Source organism: Mercenaria mercenaria, chromosome 9, assembly GCF_021730395.1.
Source record: "Mercenaria mercenaria strain notata chromosome 9, MADL_Memer_1, whole genome shotgun sequence".
NCBI lineage: Eukaryota > Metazoa > Mollusca > Bivalvia > Venerida > Veneridae > Mercenaria > Mercenaria mercenaria.
Window position 1 is genome coordinate 85,699,762 of NC_069369.1, and position 19,810 is coordinate 85,719,571.

General features: G+C 36.6%; 1 long non-coding RNA gene across 4 annotated transcripts in view; it reads right to left on the bottom strand.

The window, feature by feature from the left end:
• LOC123547628 (uncharacterized) overlaps nt 1-19,810 on the bottom strand; it is a 62,831-nt gene that overhangs the window by 33,967 nt on the left and 9,054 nt on the right. For 2 of the 4 annotated variants that reach the window (XR_006685685.2, XR_006685682.2), the window contains exons 2-3: nt 9,439-9,614; nt 103-250 (exon numbers count right to left, since the gene is read on the bottom strand). This is a non-coding gene — a long non-coding RNA (uncharacterized LOC123547628). Of the gene's footprint in view, nt 1-102; nt 261-9,438; nt 9,615-19,810 lie in introns of all 4 variants that reach the window. The other 2 variants (XR_006685683.2, XR_006685684.2) reach the window with 2 other exon arrangements.

Genomic DNA, 19,810 nt, shown 5'->3' on the forward strand with positions numbered 1-19,810 from the left:
TTGTTGCTACTTATGCTCAGAAAAAAGTATCAAATTGTCACAGAAAATCAATATTGTAAACATGAAAATTCAAGCCAAACTGAAATATTCTCAAAAAAAAACCTTATCTGTCCAGATGTACAGCTTCTATGACACATCTCGTTGCTTTGTGAGAAAAACACACAGTCATGCTGGCTTTACACTATAAAGCACTTGCTCTTTGGAACTCATGGTGGATGTTGTAGAATTTTCGTTCGTGTCCTCAGAGTTCCTAAAAGATACTTTAAGTAAGAATAATTATCAAACATCTGATACAAGAAAAGAATTTATTACTAGTTCCTAATTTTTGTTCTCTTTGAAAAGAATGCCAATTGTAAAGAAATAAAAGTATTTAACCAATGTCAAGACCAATGTTTCCCGTACGAAAATATTAACCAGATTTCACCTTAAATAAGCAGGAAACCGCCTAAAAAATCTGTCTAACGAAGATTTTCCTACTAAAATAAGACGGACATGGAATCCTGCTAAGTTAACCAGTATTTTGCCTAATGGCTTAGGCAGAAAAGTTAGGCTGACTTAATGAATTTCATAATTTTTTAATAAAATAGCACCAGTTTTGGCGGAAAAATGATGGTTTGTATAGTTTGAATTTCTGGCCCATGTGGAGCACAGCAGATTTATGTGAATAGCATGCTATCAGCTACAGTAAGTGATTCTGCTTAAATTGCAATTCAGGTTAATATAACACAGTTTCCGCCTATAAGCAGGAATATGCTGCGAAATATGCAACTTTTCTAAGGCGGAAACCAGTTAAAAAATCCACCTAGCCAATATTTTTGTAACACATTGTATAAAAAACAATGTTTAAAGGGCAGTATGTGTACATTTCTACATGGAGAGTCGGACCAATTGTAACAAGAGCTGTCGGAGGACAGCAACGCTCGACTATTCAACAGCCTTGTCGATTGAATGAATAAGAAAGTCGAAAAAGGGGCATAATTTAGTAAAACAAGAGCCATGTTACACATGGCTAATCCCCCCGCCGGGCATATTATAATTGAAGGGTAAAGTTCCTGGCAAGTTAGAGTCTGAAAGTATTAATTTTGGGGAAAGCTTTGAAGAACCATTTAGTTGTGGTCCGCATCAGGGGTTTTAAAGTTAATCTTAAAAAAAAAAAAAAAAAAAAAAAAATGCAAGTCCACACAAAAATCTTTATCAGGTAGAAATTGGTCAAAATACACCTCAAAATTGGATACAGCATGCATGTTGTACTACAGAAAAGTGGTCTCGATTTTTCCCTATGAGTTTCAATCCATTCCCATTAGTGAGTACTGAGATACCAGCTTACATACAAAACCTTAACCAAAAATTTCTAAGTCAAAAAAGGGGCATAATTTTGTAAAAAATCAAAACAGAGTTATGAAACCTGTGCAATGTAAGTCAGTTTATCACAGTGAATAAGTGTGTGAAGTTTCAATCCATTCCCACAAGTGGTTGCTGAGATACCAGCTTACATACAAAAACTTAACCAAATCGGGACGCGGACGCCGACGCGGACGCGGACGCAGACGCGGACGCGGACGCAGACGCGGACGCCGACGCATGGGCGAGTCCAATAGCTCTACTATTCTATGAATAGTCGAGCTAAAAATGGAACGAGCTGAACGGGGACGAATGAATCGTAAGACAACATTTACGTGTATTTTTTTCGGACTTGCGTCAACTTTACATATAAATACAATCAAGACGAGTAAAAATATATCATTTAAAATGAAACTTCATATATATATTACTGCCAGTTTTAATTGAAAACGCCTAAATATTGAGAAAGAACAGTCTCCCGATTGCTATTAGATCTCATGCACCGCCATGTTTGTTTACTGAAGATACCTCAGCCAATCAGCTTTTACAGGAAGTTGCTGGTTACCTGTCGCATTATTCAAAAGTTAGCCACCGCAGGAGACCATTTTGTATTGGCATATTTGATTGGTTATTGTAAGACCAAGGGTCAAATGATTCGAGTATTTCTATTGGTTTCCAAAGCTGTTGCAGTTTTTGCGTTATCTTTAAAATTTGTGAGATGTTTTTCTGTGAATATGTTGTGCCAAATTGTGGTACTGTAGTAGCATACCACGCTGACCAAACAATTCAATCGTTGAGAAATCCTGCGACTTAATTCCGGAAGCAAAAGAATATAGGTAAGGGTAGACTTCTTGGAAAAAAACAAAGCCCCAGAGCCACGCATTTGCAAAGTAGGCCCACAACAAACGATTTACAGTCAACTCGTCCCCTAGTCAACTCATCCTCATCCCCGATTTGGTCATTTCGTCCCGCTTGGCGATTTCAAATTGGTCATTTCGTTCTCCTTTTTCGGCCCCCATTTTCAATCGTATTTTTTGAAAAAAGAAAAAATCAAAATATGATGTCGGGTTTTTTTTATTTGTTAATTTCCTTTTTAAGCACACATTGATTTTGTTTACTAATGAATTTGCCTCTGAAATCTTAATATAGGCTGTAGCCCCTACAAAATTTTGAGTATTTTCCCCCAAGTCTTCTCAAAATTTTACACACGATCGAAATTTACAAATTTAGTTTAAATTTACCTTGAACATGATCTTACCTGTAACTGCAATTTCAGGCTTATTCTGTTTGTTAAAATGCTTTCTAAGGAAATTTTATTATTTAACACTTGATTTTGTAAATTTTATTTGTTTTTCAGATAACTCACAGTGCTGGATATATTCCCACATGTCGACATAAGTCCGGCAAAGATCAATAGAAAACTTGTTGTCAATGACATTTTAAAATTGAAACTCCACTGGTTGCTCAACAAGACAAAATCGAAATTGTACGGTTTGATTGAGCCTGTTCATGGACAGTAGTGGAAATGCAACCCATTGCCATGATGCAAGAAGATAAATCTGACAATTAACGGTCACTGTGAATCGTCAGAAGTACCGGTATCATCTTCATCATAATTAAAAAGTGAAAACAACTTGACCCTTTTAGTACTTAAAGTTCAATTTGTCGATCATCTATTAATTATGTTAACAGTTATTCAACCAGTTTTACGAATAATTCACAACAACTTAATTATTGGAGGCATTCACATTGTTCTAACATTAAAAGGATGTGAATTTTGTTCTACAAAGCAGCATGAATGCATTTGAGTTTGATAGTGTATACAGCTGGAACTTTTGCTTAGAATAATCTTGTGTTTCAGATATTTAGACTACTGTATTTATCATTCCATTTGCTTAATTGTGCCTATTTTTAATTCATTTAATGTTTTAATTAATTAAATTTCAGGCATTAATATGCTTCACTGTATGAGCTTGTGTGTGAAAATATATTTAACTAAAATTGAATAAAAAAACATAATTTTAAAGATTTTGAATATGATATAAGCTCACATTAGAGCGAAATGTTTTTGGCAAGCTACTGTGACCACCCCATGTCCGTCATCAAACTTTCATTCTAATTAAAGCTTGTTGTATTTAGAAATGAAAATTCTCTTAATTTTCCGCAGCTTCTTCACATTCTGATTAATTGCTGCAGATTTCCTCGACTCAATACTCAGCATTCCGCATTGATTGCAGAACTTTTCTGATACCTGATTTTCTCCCAATTTCCGCATTTTTTTTCCGCATTCGGTGACTCAATACTTTGCATTAATTGCGTAACTTTCCGATTCTGATCTTCTCCCAGTTTCCACATATTTCCGCATTCGGTGGTTCAATACTCCGCATTCCACATTGATTGGGGAACTTTTTCAATACCTGCTTTTCTCCCAATTTCCGCAGTTTTTTCCACATTCTAGATTTGTTACGGATTTCCTCGACTCAATACTCGAAAAAAATCCGCATCATTTGCAGAGATCTGAGCTACTTAATGTATTACATTATAATAAGCAATACCTCTATGTTTAATTAAGAAATAATAAGTTCCCAAGTGTGGTTTATCGTAGAGTAACAGGTGTTTTGAGTTCTTATGCATAAAAATATATCAGGAAGGCCGTAGGCGTAGGCCTGAGTGATATATTGTTTCGCATAAGGACAAAAAACTAAGATAAATCACACCTGGGAATTTGTTATTTCAATTCTAACACGACATACTAGTATCAACAGTTCTAGAAACAAGAGCACCGCCTTGCGGGTGCTGACGCTCATCTGATTTTTTTTGTGTAATAGAAATATTGTCCTACCCATGATTTTCTAAGTCTAAAAAGGGCCATCATTCTTGCAAAAAGCAGGATAGAGTTATGTTTCTTGATGTTCAGTGTCCACTTATGATGGTGAAAAACTGTTGCAAGTTTTAAAGCAATAGCTTTGATAGTTTATGAGAAAAGTTGACTTAAACATAATACTCAACCAAGAAAATGATTTTCTAAGTCCAAAAGGGGCAATAATTATTGCAAAAAGCAGGATGGAGTTATGTTGCTTGCTGTACAGGGTCAGCTTATGATGGTCAACAAGTGTTGCAAGTTTCAAAGCAATAGCTTTTGTAGTTTAAGAGAAAAAGTTGACCAAAACATAAAACTTAACCAAGAAATCTGATATTTTCTAAGTCCAAAAGGGGCCATAAATCTTGCAAAAAGCAGGATGGAGTTATGTTTCTTGCTGTACAGGGTCAACTTATGATGGTGAACAAGTGTTGCAAGTTTTAAAGCAATAGCTTTGATAGTTTAGGATAAAAGCTGACCTAAACATAAAACTTAACCAAGAAAACTGATTTTCTAAGTCCAAAAGGGGCAATAAATCTTGCAAAAAGCAAGATGGAGTTATGTTTCTTGATGTACAGGGTCTGCTTATGATGGTGAACAAGTATTTTAAGTTTCAAAGCAATAGCTTTGATAGTTTAGGAGAAAAGTTGACCTAAACATAAAACTTAACCAAGAAATCTGATATTTTCTAAGTACAAAAGGGGCCATAAATCTTGCAAAAAGCAAGATGGAGTTATGTTTCTTGCTGTACAGGGTCAGCTTATGATGGTGAACAAGTATTCCAAGTTTCAAAGCAATAGCTTTGATAGTTTAGGAGAAAAGCTGACCTAAACATAAAACTTAACCAGGCAACGCCGACGCCGACGCCGACGCCGACGCCGACGCCGACAACCGCTCAAGTGATGACAATAACTCATCATTTTTTTTCAAAAAATCAGATGAGCTAAAAATGGAATCACAACGATGTTATGTTGACGTCACGTCAACATGATATTTAGCGCCATGTTCGCATCATGAAATAGCGCTTTCAAATTTCATGAAATATTTTACTTAGTAACATGTTTTAAACGAAATATCATATTGCACAAATGTTTTGATTAATTTATACACATACTGAATTCAATTAGTTATTTCCTTTGCTCAACAAATCGCAATAATATTTGCTTGAACTGAATTCTGCCGCAAGAAGTATTACCGTTTCCGGTCCTGGTGTGTTTTAACAAATACCTACTATTGGCGCCATGCTTGCGCGAAGAAACAGTTCCATCATATTTGATATAAATTCTATAATAAAGAACATATCTAAGAATCAAAATAATTTATAGCCTGCCCTCGTGAAATTATTGTGCCCGACATATAACCACCCATCGTGTATAAATTAATAGTGATAAAGCACTGCTTTGCTATAAATTATTTCTTAAATAACTCGAGATAGATTTTGCTCTACCTGTATGTAGGTTATTCACTGGTCCTGTTAGAATATATTATAAACAGCATATTATATAAAGAATTATACGCCCTGAGTGAGGCTGGAACCTTCATCGATGAGAGGCAAGTGATCTAAAGTCAGCAACCTAACTACTTGGCCGCAGTCAGGCCCTACTGTCAGTCCGATAAGCATATGGGCCATGCCAATTGTCTAGAAAAATGACGTGCCTAAAATAGCTGCTCCGCACGGAATTTTTTCCTGCTAATTTAAATATTCCGTGCCCATTTTCCTGCCTGATGACGTGCGTAAAGCTGCTCCGCACGGAATTTTTTCCTGCTAATTTAAATATTCCGTGCCAATTTTCCTGACCGATGACGTGTGGAATCTCTGTTTTATCTAGATGCCTTAAAAACTGAATTCTGCCAGGAAAAATTGAGCATTTTCCATCTCTAATCCGTGCCACTGACGTGCGTAAAATTTCATACAGGAAATAGCAGGAAAAAAATATGCCTTAAAATTCCGCCTAGAGAATTTACTAGCAGGAAAAAAATCCGCCTTAAGAAATTCTTAACAAGAAACAAGAGGGCCATGATGGCCCTATATCGCTTACCTGTTATCATTGCACTTGAGGACAAGAAGGTCCTCAGAAAAAATATCTAAGTCCAAAGGACAGGAACAACAAAGGAAAGAAATTTAACCAAAAAGAAAAACAAAATTCTTACAAGGTACAGACATGTCAAAATACACCTAAAAATTGGAGGTACCATCCATGTTGTACCACAGAAAAGTGGTCTCGGTTTTTCCCTACAGCCAAAAATAAAAAAGTTACTAAAAATAGGCTATTTATAGTAACGTAAAAGGGAAGTAATTCAAAAGAAAATTATTGTAAGTTAACAACAGAAGGATCTGCCAAATAAATCTGTTGACATAAATGAAATTTCAGATCAGTATCTTCATTAGTTACGGAGATATACCCATTTTAATTTGAAATAAAGGGAGGTAATTTGACATAAAATCAGTCCATAGTTATCTACCCTGATTGGCTCGGTCCAACTAATGATAATAATGAAATTTCAAATAAGTCCTGTAAGTACTTACTGATATAAATCCATTTTGACTACAATCAGGGGAGGTAATCAGATATAAAATAACTCTGGAAACTACGATTGGATCTGATTTGTCATGGAATCCAAGATTTATGGTTGTTGAAGATATTTTGGAAGTTTGTATCAAATAAAATCATAAATGAAGTCTCTATATGACTGCAAAAGCCAAAATAGCCAATTTTGGACATTTAAGGGGGCATAACTCTGGAACCCATGATGGAATCTGGCCAGTTTAAGAAAAGAACCAAGATCTTGTGGTGATACAAGTTGTGTGCAAGTTTGGTTAAAATCAAATCATAAATGAAGTTGCTATTGTGCAGACAAGGTCAAAATAGCTAATTTTGGCCCTTTCAGGGGCCATAACTCCGGAACCCATTCGGGGATCTGGCCGGTTCAACAAAGGAACCGAGATCTTATGGTGACACAAGTTTTGTGCAAGTTTGATTAAATTCAAATAATAAATGAAGCTGCTATTGTGCAGACAAGGGCAAAATAGCTAATTCTGGTCCTTTCAGGGGCCATAACTCTGGAACCCATAAAGGAATCTGGCCAGTTCAAGAAAGGAACCAAGATCTTATAATGATACAAGTTGTGTGCCAGTTTGGTAAAAATCAAATCATAAATAAAGCTGCTATTGTGCAGACAAGGTCAAAATAGCTCATTTTGGCCCTTTCAGGGGCCATAACTCTGGAACCCATAATGGCATCTGGCCAGTTCAAGAAAGGAATCGAGATCTTATGGTGATACAAGTTATGTGCAAGTTTGGTTAAAATAAAATCATAAATGAAACCACTATTGTGCAGACAAGGAATTGTTGACGGACGCACGCACGGACGCACACACGACGGACGACGGACAAAGGGTGATCACAAAAGCTCACCTTGTCACTATGTGACAGGTGAGCTAAAAAGTCTGCCATTTGGTTAAATTGAAAGAATTTAAGAAATACAAAGTACAATGCTACATGTATATCAACATTTCAGTGTTGTAACAATTTATAGCTTTAACTATAATTCTGAATTTCATTTTTATAATTATTTAAGAAATATACATATTTTTGACAAAATAAGAAGCATGGAGATCAAGTACTGATCAAAACATTTACATTTACAAGAATTAAAAGTCATGAAAACTGATGACAAAAATAAGTCTGCATCTGTTTAGAATTATATGAATCAAATGAAATAAATGGGAAAAAATATCACATTTTACTTTTGATTTCATGCCTTGTGTATTATATATATATATATAAAGGCACTTACTGTAGCTGATAGCATGCTATTCACATAAATTTGCTGTGCTCCACATATGGTCCAGAAATTGAAACTATACAAACCATCATTTTTCTAACAAAACTGGTGCTATTTTATTCAAAAATCATGAAATTCATTAAGTCAGCCTAACTTTTACTGGTTAACTTAGCAGGATTCCATGTCCGTCTTATTTTAGTAGGAAAATCTTTGTTAGACAGATTTTTTAGGCGGTTTCCTGCTTATTTAAGGTGAAATCTGGTTAATATTTTCGTACAGGATGTGTGAAGTTTCAATCCATTCCCATTAGTTGGTACTAAGGTACCAGCTTACATACAAAAATTACTTATCAAAAAAACTGCTAAGTCGAAAAAGGGGCATAATTTTTTTAAAATGCAAAGTAGAGTTATGTAACCAGTGCACTGCATGTCAGATCATGACAATGAACAAGTGTATGAAATTTCAATCCATAATTCCCATTGGTGGGTACTGAGGTACCAGCTTACATCCAAAAACTTAACCAAAAATTTCTAAGTCGAAAAAGGGGCATAATTTTGTAAAAAGGCAAAACAGAGTTATGGAACCTGTGCAATGTAAGCAAGTTTTCCAAGTATATAAGTGTGTGAAGTTTCGATCCATTCCCATAAGTGGTTACTGAGATCATATCAGCTTACATACAAAAACGTAACTAAATCAGGATGCCGAGCCAATGCCGATGCCGACGCTGATGCACGAGTCCAATAGCTCTACCTATTCTTTGAATAGTCAAGCTAATATTAATTATGATGAGTTTTTAAAGGCACTGGACTGTCTGGAAGTGTGGCCCTTGAATGCAGTCCCTTTCTGGAATTCAATTTATATGTGAGTAAATTGACAATAGTTTTGTAGAATAATGTAAATGGTTTATATGCCATTTAACTTCCATGTAAAACAAGTTAATCCTTTCTTTCTATGATTTGGTGATGTTTGAACTTTTTTTGGTAAAACATGGACCTAACTCTACCTATTAATTTACAATTTATGCCGTTTACACAACTTGAAAAATATTTTTGTTGAGGCCTATTATTTACAACTATGTCATAATAAATACAGGTACTATTAAAAAGTTGAAACACTAGTAAGAAATGACGCCGTAAATTGACGAATTAGTCCTTTTTAGATCGTGGCGACATGGTTTTTTTTTGCAATATTTGGCAATTTTAACGTCTACTCGTGGATGCTAAGTGTGCAATGAGATACCAAAACATATTTTAAGTAAGTGTCTATTGCGGGTGTAAGCTTAAGCCAAAGTGCACAGTTTTGTGCTCGAACATTTTTAAAAATATTACTGACAGCTTGGCAACATGGTGTTTTCCAATACTAGTTAATTTTGGGAGAATGGCTGACAAGTGTCTGATATTTAACTGCGTATCCAAGAACAAATACATATAACCTTAAAGAAAATATACTTACCAACTAAAGATACTGCAGACTAGTATATTGAAGGTGGGAGACATACACAACCCCTGGCACCATTTTACATTACCATTGGAACAAAATGTCTGGCTCTCTACATACACACGCTCTCTACAGTCTTTATTTTTACCTTTCGATGGAAATCTTAAAAGCATCTGCTCTAAAGCCTGTAACTAAAAATAAGCCAAAACAGGAAAAAAAGTGCCAAATTATTTTATGTTAAGGAGGTTTGCTTTAACTGTATTAAGGCGAAGAATTAAATACTGCAGAAGTGAGCTACATGAAAAAAATTCTGACAGTCTGGCCTGTCATGGTAACAGAAGGCAAACATTCATTAAAATCTGAAAGAGAGAAAATCCTGCCCGTTCCTGGCAGGCCTTGAACCTGAAAGAAATACAAAACCTGCCCAATGTATGTTCCATCCAAGTAAAACATGCATTAGAAGACGTAGGCAGGGCATTGACCTGAAATAAATAAGAAATCCTTGCAATTCCTGATTTCCGTCTCACTCAACAAAGGAACAACTATCATCTAGCAACCAGCCGGCCCTGAACTGTAGATTAGTTACCCCAAATGCTTCTATCCTGTGGACATATAGGCACCGGATTCCTTCGACAGTCACGTTAGCAGTCTTGATCAACAGTTAAGGGATCTGCAAGGCCTTGAAACCTGAAAGAAATATTCTGCTGCCTCTGTATGTTCAGCTGTCTTAGGCAGGCCTTGGACCTAGAAAAAAAAAGAAATCCTGTCTTCCTCATAGACGTCTTCCTAGGCAGGTCTTGATGCTGAAAGAAAATCCTGCTGACTGTTTGTATGGACGGGGACAGTTAGTTGTCATTGGCAGGCTGTGTACCTGAAAGAAATGAAAATCCTCACAATCCCTGATTCCCATCTCACAAAACACAGAGGAACAACCTTCATCTAAACCTGCCGGCACAGAATTTTAGAACCAGTTTCTCCCACACATCTCTCATCTTGCGGACATATTGGCACCGGATTGTCCTCGATGGTAATGTTAGCATGTCTCGAGCAATAGTTAAGGGATCTGTCAGGCCTTGGCAGCTGTAACAAAATGCAACTTTGCCAATCTTTTCAAGCAACATCTCAGCAGTCTGGAAGATTGGCAGAAAAACAAAACAAACAAAAAATGCTCACTCCTACTGCCTTAAAAAAGTCACTACCTAGTAACCCTAATTAAAATGCACTTCTGATTAAATCTTACAAGAAGTAAAAGGGTCACAATAGTGCTAGATTGCCTGACCAAGCTTCCTATCTCATACAGGTAATACAATAAGTGTGTAACCAAGGTTTTTTCTGTGATCTAGTTTTTTACCTTAAATTGTTCAGTTTCCGACTGAACCTTCCTCTTTAGATAATACCTGATGACTTAACATGAGATGACAGACTTAAAACTTAAATTTAGTTCAATTCCATATGCAAACATTTAGAATTGTTTTACTTCTGTTACCAAGAAAATTTGGCCTCTGAACACACTGGTAAACTTCTCATTAAATTGACCTAGTGACCTACTTTTAAACAAAAATTTGACCCAAGTTTCTACTTTTACCTTTAAACTTGTAGAAAACATGTCTTCCATTATGTTGACAAGGGTTTTCAATAATTTAAAACCCAGTCAACTTTGAAATAATGCAAAAAAATAATACCCAAGGTAATCAAGCTTGTATATTGTCGTAATTTCTGACAGACTTTATGTGGTGCTTAGAATGACTTTTTATGATCTGACCTAGTGACCTAGTTTATGACTGATGACAAAGTTCATACACTGTATCTGCTTCGGACAGAAAAAATAATTTGACCAATGGTTTCCTGTTAAAGCCAGTGAAAAATGTGCAGTTACACTATGAAGACATATTCAAGGGTCATAACTCCTGAGTAATTGCCAGTTGTTGTCTTGCAGCAATATGTATTCTGAATTATGTTCTATAACATTATTCAATGGCCATGACTCTTGTATTACTACAGCAGTCTTGTCAAATATTATATACAGCTATAAACATTATATAATTACATAATAAATTTCTGTGTAATTTAGATTTACATGGTATGAAAATTATTCACAAAATGTGGCTGCTAATGCTTTAAAATCATGGAAGTAGGGAAACTTAACTAACATAATTCTGATTTCACAAAATGATCTTACCAAAATATTTGCCATCATACACATTCTATGATATATTTTTTTTCAGAAATGTGGTAACTATATGAAATGCGACAATTTATGCTCATTCCAGGGCCGTAACCTTGGTGATTTTTGGAAAAATTTTGTCTACTGTTAACTTATAAAATATCTTCTATTATCTAATAACAATTTAGTTCTGTTTCACAAGAAGTTGCCCCCTAGGATTTAATGTCCAGGAAAGTTAATAAAGTCTTGCATTTATTCATCTCATTAACCTTGCCACTGAAACTTTACACATTTGACCTTGCCAATGCATCTTACAAACTTATTCCTTAAAACAGACATTGTCAATGCATGCCAATCAATTTAAAAACACAATCCATTTCAGTAAATTTAATTGATAAAGAAAAATCCTGTAACACACAGTGCCAGAGTTTTATAACAGTATAATATTTCTTAATTACCAGCACTGCGACTTTAATATTGCATATTGTCACAAAATACCTGGTTGAAACTATTACCCATTAAAGACTAAAGTCGTGATACAGCAATTTTTTATCTTAGCCATCTTATTGATTTTTTTCTTACTAGTCCCAAATCAAATGTACCATTAACCAAAATGAATCCACGTTCAAGTGGACTGACTTTCATGCAGTTGCTTTAAAACATCAGCCATAAGTATAGTGCAAATACTAAGAAACAGCAACCAACACGTCACTTCCTTGTCAAACAGTTCCAGAAATACCAAGAGTGTGAACTCACAATATATGGACATCAAATTAATTTCTATGTTTATAATAATTTACCAATAGTTCTGATAGAGATTTAAATTTTGCAATTTTGATGAATTGAAAATCTGAAAATCCTGAATAGTAAATTATCAAACACAAACTAGAACTAGAAAATGCTTTTGTAAAAAAGCGCATGTCTCCCCCAATGCAAAGTCCTATAGGCAAGAAGTCAATAGGGGTCAGGAGCGAAAGTCAAAGAGACACTGATGGTTGGCTGCAATAGGGATCATCTACTTGCCATGTCCAGTCATCCCGCTAAATTTCAACACTCTTGGCCTAGTGGTTCTCAAGTCACTGTTCAGGCTCCTGTGACCTTGACCTTTGATCAAGTGACCTCAAAATAAATAGGGGTCATCTACTCTGCATATCCAATCATCCTATTAAGTTTCAACATTGTAGGTCAAGTGGTTCTCAAGTTATTTCCAAAAAATGATTTTACATGAACAGGCCACTGTGACCTTGACCTTTAATTGACTGACTCCAAAATCAATAGGGGTCATCTACTCTGCATGTTCAATCATCCTATGAAGTTTATGAACTCTCTGGGTCAAGTGGTTCTCAAGTTACTGATCGGAACTGGTCATCAATGTTGTGGCCCCTGTGACCTTGACCTTTAACGGAGTGACCCCAAAAACAATAGGGGTCATTTACTCTGTATGAACAATCATCCTATGAAGTTTCAACATTCTGGGTCGAGAGGTTCTCAAGTTATTGATTGGAAATGGTTTTCCATGTTCAGGCCCATGTGGCCTTGACCTTTAACAGAGTGACCCCAAAATGGTTAGGGGTCATCTACTCTGCATGACCAATCATCCTATGAAGTTTCATCATTCTGGGTCAAGTGGTTCTCAAGTTACTGACCGGAAATGGTTTTCAATGTTCAGGCCCCTGTGGCCTTGACCTTTCACAGAGTGACCCCAAAATCAATAGGGGTCATCTACTCTGCATGACCAATCATCCTATTAAGTTTCAACATTCTGGGTCAAGTGGTTCTCAAGTTACTGACCGGAAATGGTTTTCAATGTTCAGGCCCCTATGACCTTGACCTTTAAGGGAGTGACCCCAAAATCAATAGGGGTCATCTACTTTGCATGTACAATCATCCTACGAAGTTTCAACATTCTGGGTGAAGTGGTCCTCCAGTTATTGATCAGAAATGGTTTTCCATGTTCAGGCCCCTGTGACCTTGACCTTTGATGGAGTGACCCCAAAATCAATAGGGGTCATCTACTCTTTATGATCAATCATCCTATGAAGTTTCAACATTCTGGGTCAAGTGGTTCTCCAGTTATTGATCGGAAATGGTTTTCAATGTTCAGGCCCCTGTGACCTTGACCTTTGAAGGAGTGACCCCAAAATCAATAGGGGTCATCTACTCTTCATGACCAATCATCCTATGAAGTTTCAACATTCTGGTTCAAGTGGTTCTCTAGTTAATGATCGGAAATGATTTTCAATGTTCAGGCCCATGTGACCTTGACCTTTGACGGAGTGACCCCAAAATCAATAGGGTCATCTACTCTTCATGACCAATCATCCTATGAAGTTTCAACATTCTAGGTCAAGTGGTTCTCTAGTTATTGATCGGAAATGGTTTTCAATGTTCAGGCCCCTGTGACCTTGACCTTTGACGGAGTGACCCCAAAAACAATAGGTGTTGTCTACTCCAGCAGCCCTACAATCCTATAAAGTTTGAAGGTTTTAGGTCAAATGGTTCTCCAGTTATTACTCGGAAATGGTTTTCCATGTTCAGGCCCCTGTGACCTTGACCTTTGATGGAGTGACCCCAAAATCAATAGGGGTCATCTACTCTTTATGATCAATCATCCTATGAAGTTTCAACATTCTGGGTCAAGTGGTTCTCCAGTTATTGATCGGAAATGGTTTTCAATGTTCAGGCCCCTGTGACCTTGACCTTTGAAGGAGTGACCCCAAAATCAATAGGGGTCATCTACTCTTCATGACCAATCATCCTATGAAGTTTCAACATTCTGGTTCAAGTGGTTCTCTAGTTAATGATCGGAAATGATTTTCAATGTTCAGGCCCATGTGACCTTGACCTTTGACGGAGTGACCCCAAAATCAATAGGGTCATCTACTCTTCATGACCAATCATCCTATGAAGTTTCAACATTCTAGGTCAAGTGGTTCTCTAGTTATTGATCGGAAATGGTTTTCAATGTTCAGGCCCCTGTGACCTTGACCTTTGACGGAGTGACCCCAAAAACAATAGGTGTTGTCTACTCCAGCAGCCCTACAATCCTATAAAGTTTGAAGGTTTTAGGTCAAATGGTTCTCCAGTTATTACTCGGAAATGAAGTGTGACGGACGGACGGACGGACGGACGGACGGAAGGACGGACGGACGGACGGACAGGGCAAAAACAATATGTCTCCTGAGGGAGACATAAATACTCTGTATGAATCAGATATTCTGTATGAATGAGATCAAAGAACAACAAGAGCTGTCTGTAAGACCGCCAATGCTTGACTATTCAAATTGCTGTCCCAAATGCAGGAATATTACCCTTAATGTTAAAATTTCTATAGATTTTCAATCCAGTATTTGAATAAGTTGTTGGAGATTGTAACCTACATGCATAACTTTAACCAGGAAAGTAAAAAAGGGAACACAATTTGACCAGAATAAATGTCATTATTATGGGACTTGATGGTATCACCTAGTTTTAATAACCCTGAAGACTAATTATGTGAAGTTTCAAATCAATACCTGCATTAGTTTTGGAGATAGTAACTTAAACACAAAACTTTAACCAGGGTTTTCTTAGTCCAGAAGGGGACATAATTTTCCCAAAAATACACATCAGATTTATACGACTTGTTCCCGTGAGGTTTGTTACATGATTTTAACAACAACCATTATAATGCAGATTTTAAACACTTCAAGTTTTGCTTTCTTGCATTTACTAAGAAAGGATTCTATCAAACATGGAAAAATCATACAAGCTTAATTGTTTTGAATTACTCTCTGTGTTTGGCTTAATTAAACTGTAATTGTTACTTTAATATTAACTTGATAGGTCCTATTTTTCCATAATGATTAACCTATCTTCATGTTTAAACAATTTTGAAATCAAAAGCTAAATATTGAAAGACAGAAAGACTAAGATCAAGAAGAGAACAGGTAGATGACTGAAGTTATATAGTCTGTAAGAAGGAAAGAAAGCTAGCTTGCTGTATACAACCATACAAGGTAGCAGCTTTGGCTAGTTTGATGGATGAAATATACAACCCGGTAGCACACAGGAGAGCTAGTTAGATGTAATGTGTAGACCATATAAAGGGAAAATGTGTTTGCTGAATGGAATTTACTACCAGTAAGACCTATAGGACAGCTGAGCTTATTGGAATATATAGGGTAGGCAATAAGAAGCAAAGAATATTGCATGCTCCCTGAAAGAAACATGGGCTGGCTGGCTGTATGCAACATCTGTCTCGGTAGCATCTTTGGCTAGCTTGATAGATGAAATATACAACCTGGCAGCACATGACTGTGAGAGCTAGATGGATATGATATTGGCCCTAATGGCAGTATTCGAGATTAGCAGGAAGAAATATAAACAAGAGTTAGGTGGATGTGATTAGTAAGCATATACACCCTAGTAGCATCATGGGGGCAGCACCATGGGATAGCTGGCTAGAGCTAGGTGGATGTGATAGTAAGCTGGAAAAAATATATACTCTAGTAGCATCATGGGGGCAGCACCATGGGATAGTTGGCTAGAGTAGTGAGCAGGAAGAAATATATACTCTAGTAGCATCATGGGGGCAGCACCATGGGATAGCTGGTTAGAGCTAGGTGGATGTGATAGTAAGCTGGAAAAAATATATACTCTAGTAGCATCATGGGGGCAGCACCATGGGATAGCTGACTAGAGTTAGGTGGATGTGATAGTGAGCAGGAAGAAATATATACTCTAGTAGCATCATGGGGGCAGCACCATGGGATAGCTGGCTAGAGTTAGGTGGATGTGATAGTGAGCAGGAAGAAATATATACTCTAGTAGCATCATGGGGGCAGCACCATGGGATAGCTGGCTAGAGTTAGGTGGATGTGATAGTGAGCAGGAAGAAATATATACTCTAGTAGCATCATGGGGGCAGCGCCATGGGATAGCTGGCTAGAGTTAGGTGGATGTGATAGTGAGCAGGAAGAAATATATACTCTAGTAGCATCATGGGGGCAGCGCCATGGGATAGCTGGCTAGAGTTAGGTGGATGTGATAGTGAGCAGGAAGAAATATATACTCTAGTAGCATCATGGGGGCAGCACCATGGGATAGCTGGCTAGAGCTAGGTGGATGTGATAGTGAGCTGGAAAAAATATATACTATAGTAGCATCATGGAAGAAGCACCATGGGATAGCTGACTAGAGTTAGGTGGATGTGATAGTGAGCAGGAAGAAATATATACTCTAGTAGCATCATGGGGGCAGTACCATGGGACAGCTGGCTAGAGCTAGGTGGATGTGATAGTTAGCAGGAAAAAATATATACTCTAGTAGCATCATGGGGGCAGTACCATGGGACAGCTGGCTAGAGCTAGGTGGATGTGACAGTTAGCAGGAACAAATATATACTCTAGTAGCATCATGGGGGCAGCACCATGGGATAGCTGGCTAGAGTTAGGTGGATGTGATAGTAAGCAGGATGAAATATATACTCTAGTAGCATCATGGAAGAAGCACCATGGGACAGCTAGCTAGAGTTAGGTGGATGTGATAGTAAGCAGGAAGAAATATATACTCTAGTAGTATGATGGAAGAAGCACCATGGGACAGCTAGCTAGAGTTAGGTGGATGTGATAGTAAGCAGGAAGAAATATATACTCTAGTAGCATCATGGAAGAAGCACCATGGGATAGCTGGCTAGAGCTAGGTGGATGTGATAGTAAGCAGGAAGAAATATATACTCTAATAGCATCATGGGGGCAGCGCTATGAGATAGCTAGCTAGAGTTAGGTGGATATCATAGTGAAATAGGATAGGGAAAGAACTTGGATGGGAAAGTCAGCTGAATGCAGATACAAGTAAAGCGAAAAAGCTGTATTTATAGAAAAAGCAAGAGAGTAGAATATAGAAAAATGATTTTATCTTTCAGTCTTTAAATATGAAACTTTTTCAAATAGTACATTCAATAAATCATTGCACAACAGTTAGTTCATACTGATTGGGAAGACACAAGAAATATAGTAAACTCAAATTCAACAATACTTGCAGTAACTTGCTTCAAGCCAGTACTTATAATACAGGGCATGAGAGGTATGGCACATTTCATTACCTCTCAAAAATAAATTTAACTCATTCAAATCATGTATCAGCTTCCAAATCATGTTTTCCAAATTAAAAAAAACAAACTTATTCATTGTTACTAAAACTGCTGCAGTATGAAACTGGTTATGTGATACTGCAATGACCTCTAATGTACTTTCTTTTGTAAAATATTTCAAATCTGCACTAAAATGATCATTTTTGCATCATAATATCATCAAAACTATTATGATTAAACTAAATTTAATTAACTAATGTAAAACCTTTTCTGCACATTTCATTACACGTGAAGAGTGAATACATCTGTAACATCTTTATGTAAGGTCTAAGGCCTTAGTCTTATTGTGACAAAATTAATGCTTGTCCAAAGTTATTTGAAAATATTTCCATAAAACTACAAATCAGACCTGAAATACTGCCTAATTGACCTTTCTATTGACCTTTCATTGTGTAACCTTGACCCCAGCAATATACAACCTTGACTGATGCAGGATGCAAACAATTTTGTTAAGTTATATGCATTTTTTTCCTGACTGCCTATTTGACCTTTGATATCACTATATGACCTTGACACTAAACCTACATAACTGAAAGATGCATTCTGCTTGTCATCTTACTTTGCTTAACCTTAATTGTTATAACTTTTTTAAATTCTTTCAAATAGGTAAATAGAAAAACAGCATACATGAAATGCTGCCTATCTGGCCTTTGATCTCACCATACAACCTTTACCTTGAACTGACATGACTTATAGCTCTCCAGTAATGATAAAAATAATGTGTGTCCAAGATTTCATTATAAGTCATATTTCATTCTCAGCATAAAGCAGTGATCTGTTGGTCTCTATTTCATAGCACAAATTTAACCATATTATTTGAAGAATATTGCCAAAGAGAGAAGATTTCGTTTGATAACTTCCAAAATACTGAAATTTTGTCAATAACTCTTCTATATGTATGTAGCTTTCAGAATTTGTAAAACCCACATATACATAGATATATATGTGACATTTTAGGGAACTGAAGACCTGAACATTTGCTTTGCTTAAGTCAGTGCTGTACTCAGCTATAATTTTGCTCATTGTATTTATGCATCCAAAACATCTTTCAACAGATTTTAATACAAAAACGCTTTTCCCCCATCATCCTGACTGCAAAAACAGAAATGCCCTATCAAAACTTTTCTAGATGAAAAAAACCCTCAATTGTTACTGAAAGGAATCTGTCTAATAAATATTTGCTTAGAATTTTATGAAACAAAACTCATCAAAGAAAGGTAATTCTTTGCACTATTTGATTTTATATCTGACCTTAAATGACCATAAAGTAGTTCCCAGGATTATAAAGATTTTCATAACCTACAAATTTAAAATCATGCAATGTCTGTGAAAGAAAGAACATTAAGTATAAAGTGTGTTCCTAATTTGAGCATTAATAAAAATATGCAATTTTCCCCACATTGTCCTTATGAAATATGTACATATCCTAAAATATATACACTGCTGATCCCTGAATAAACAAGGCAGTCTGAAAGACAGCTAAATCCCCTGCCACTGCGGTATGGATAGTGAAAGGGTAAACCTTTGACCTTGACCTTGAACTGACATGGCTGACCCATGAATTCTGCACATCGTCTAGATGAGGTGATCATTTGAGTCTAGATGAGGTGATCATTTGACCCAAGTTTCATGAAAATCCTAGAAGGGGTTTAGGAGATACAGAGCTCAAACCTTTGACCTTGAGTTGTGACCTTGACCTTGAGTTGACATGGCTAACTCATGGGTTCTTGATATGGTGATCATTTGACCCGAGTTTAATGTAAATCCTTCAAGGGGTTTAGGAGATACAAGATGAACACAAAATGGAAGGCTCAAACATTTGACTCTAAGTTGTGACCTTGATCTTGAGCTGGCATGGCTGACTCACCAATTCTGCACATCGTCTTGATGAGGCGATCATTTGACCCAAGTTTGATGAAAATCCTTCAAGGGGTTTAGGAGAGACAAAGCGGACACAAAATGGAAGGCTTAAACCTTTGACCTTGAGTTGTGACCTTGACCTTGAGCCAACATGGCTGACTCATGAGTTCTGCACATCGTCTTGATGAGGTGATAATTTAATCCAAGTTTCATAATTATCCTTCAAGAGG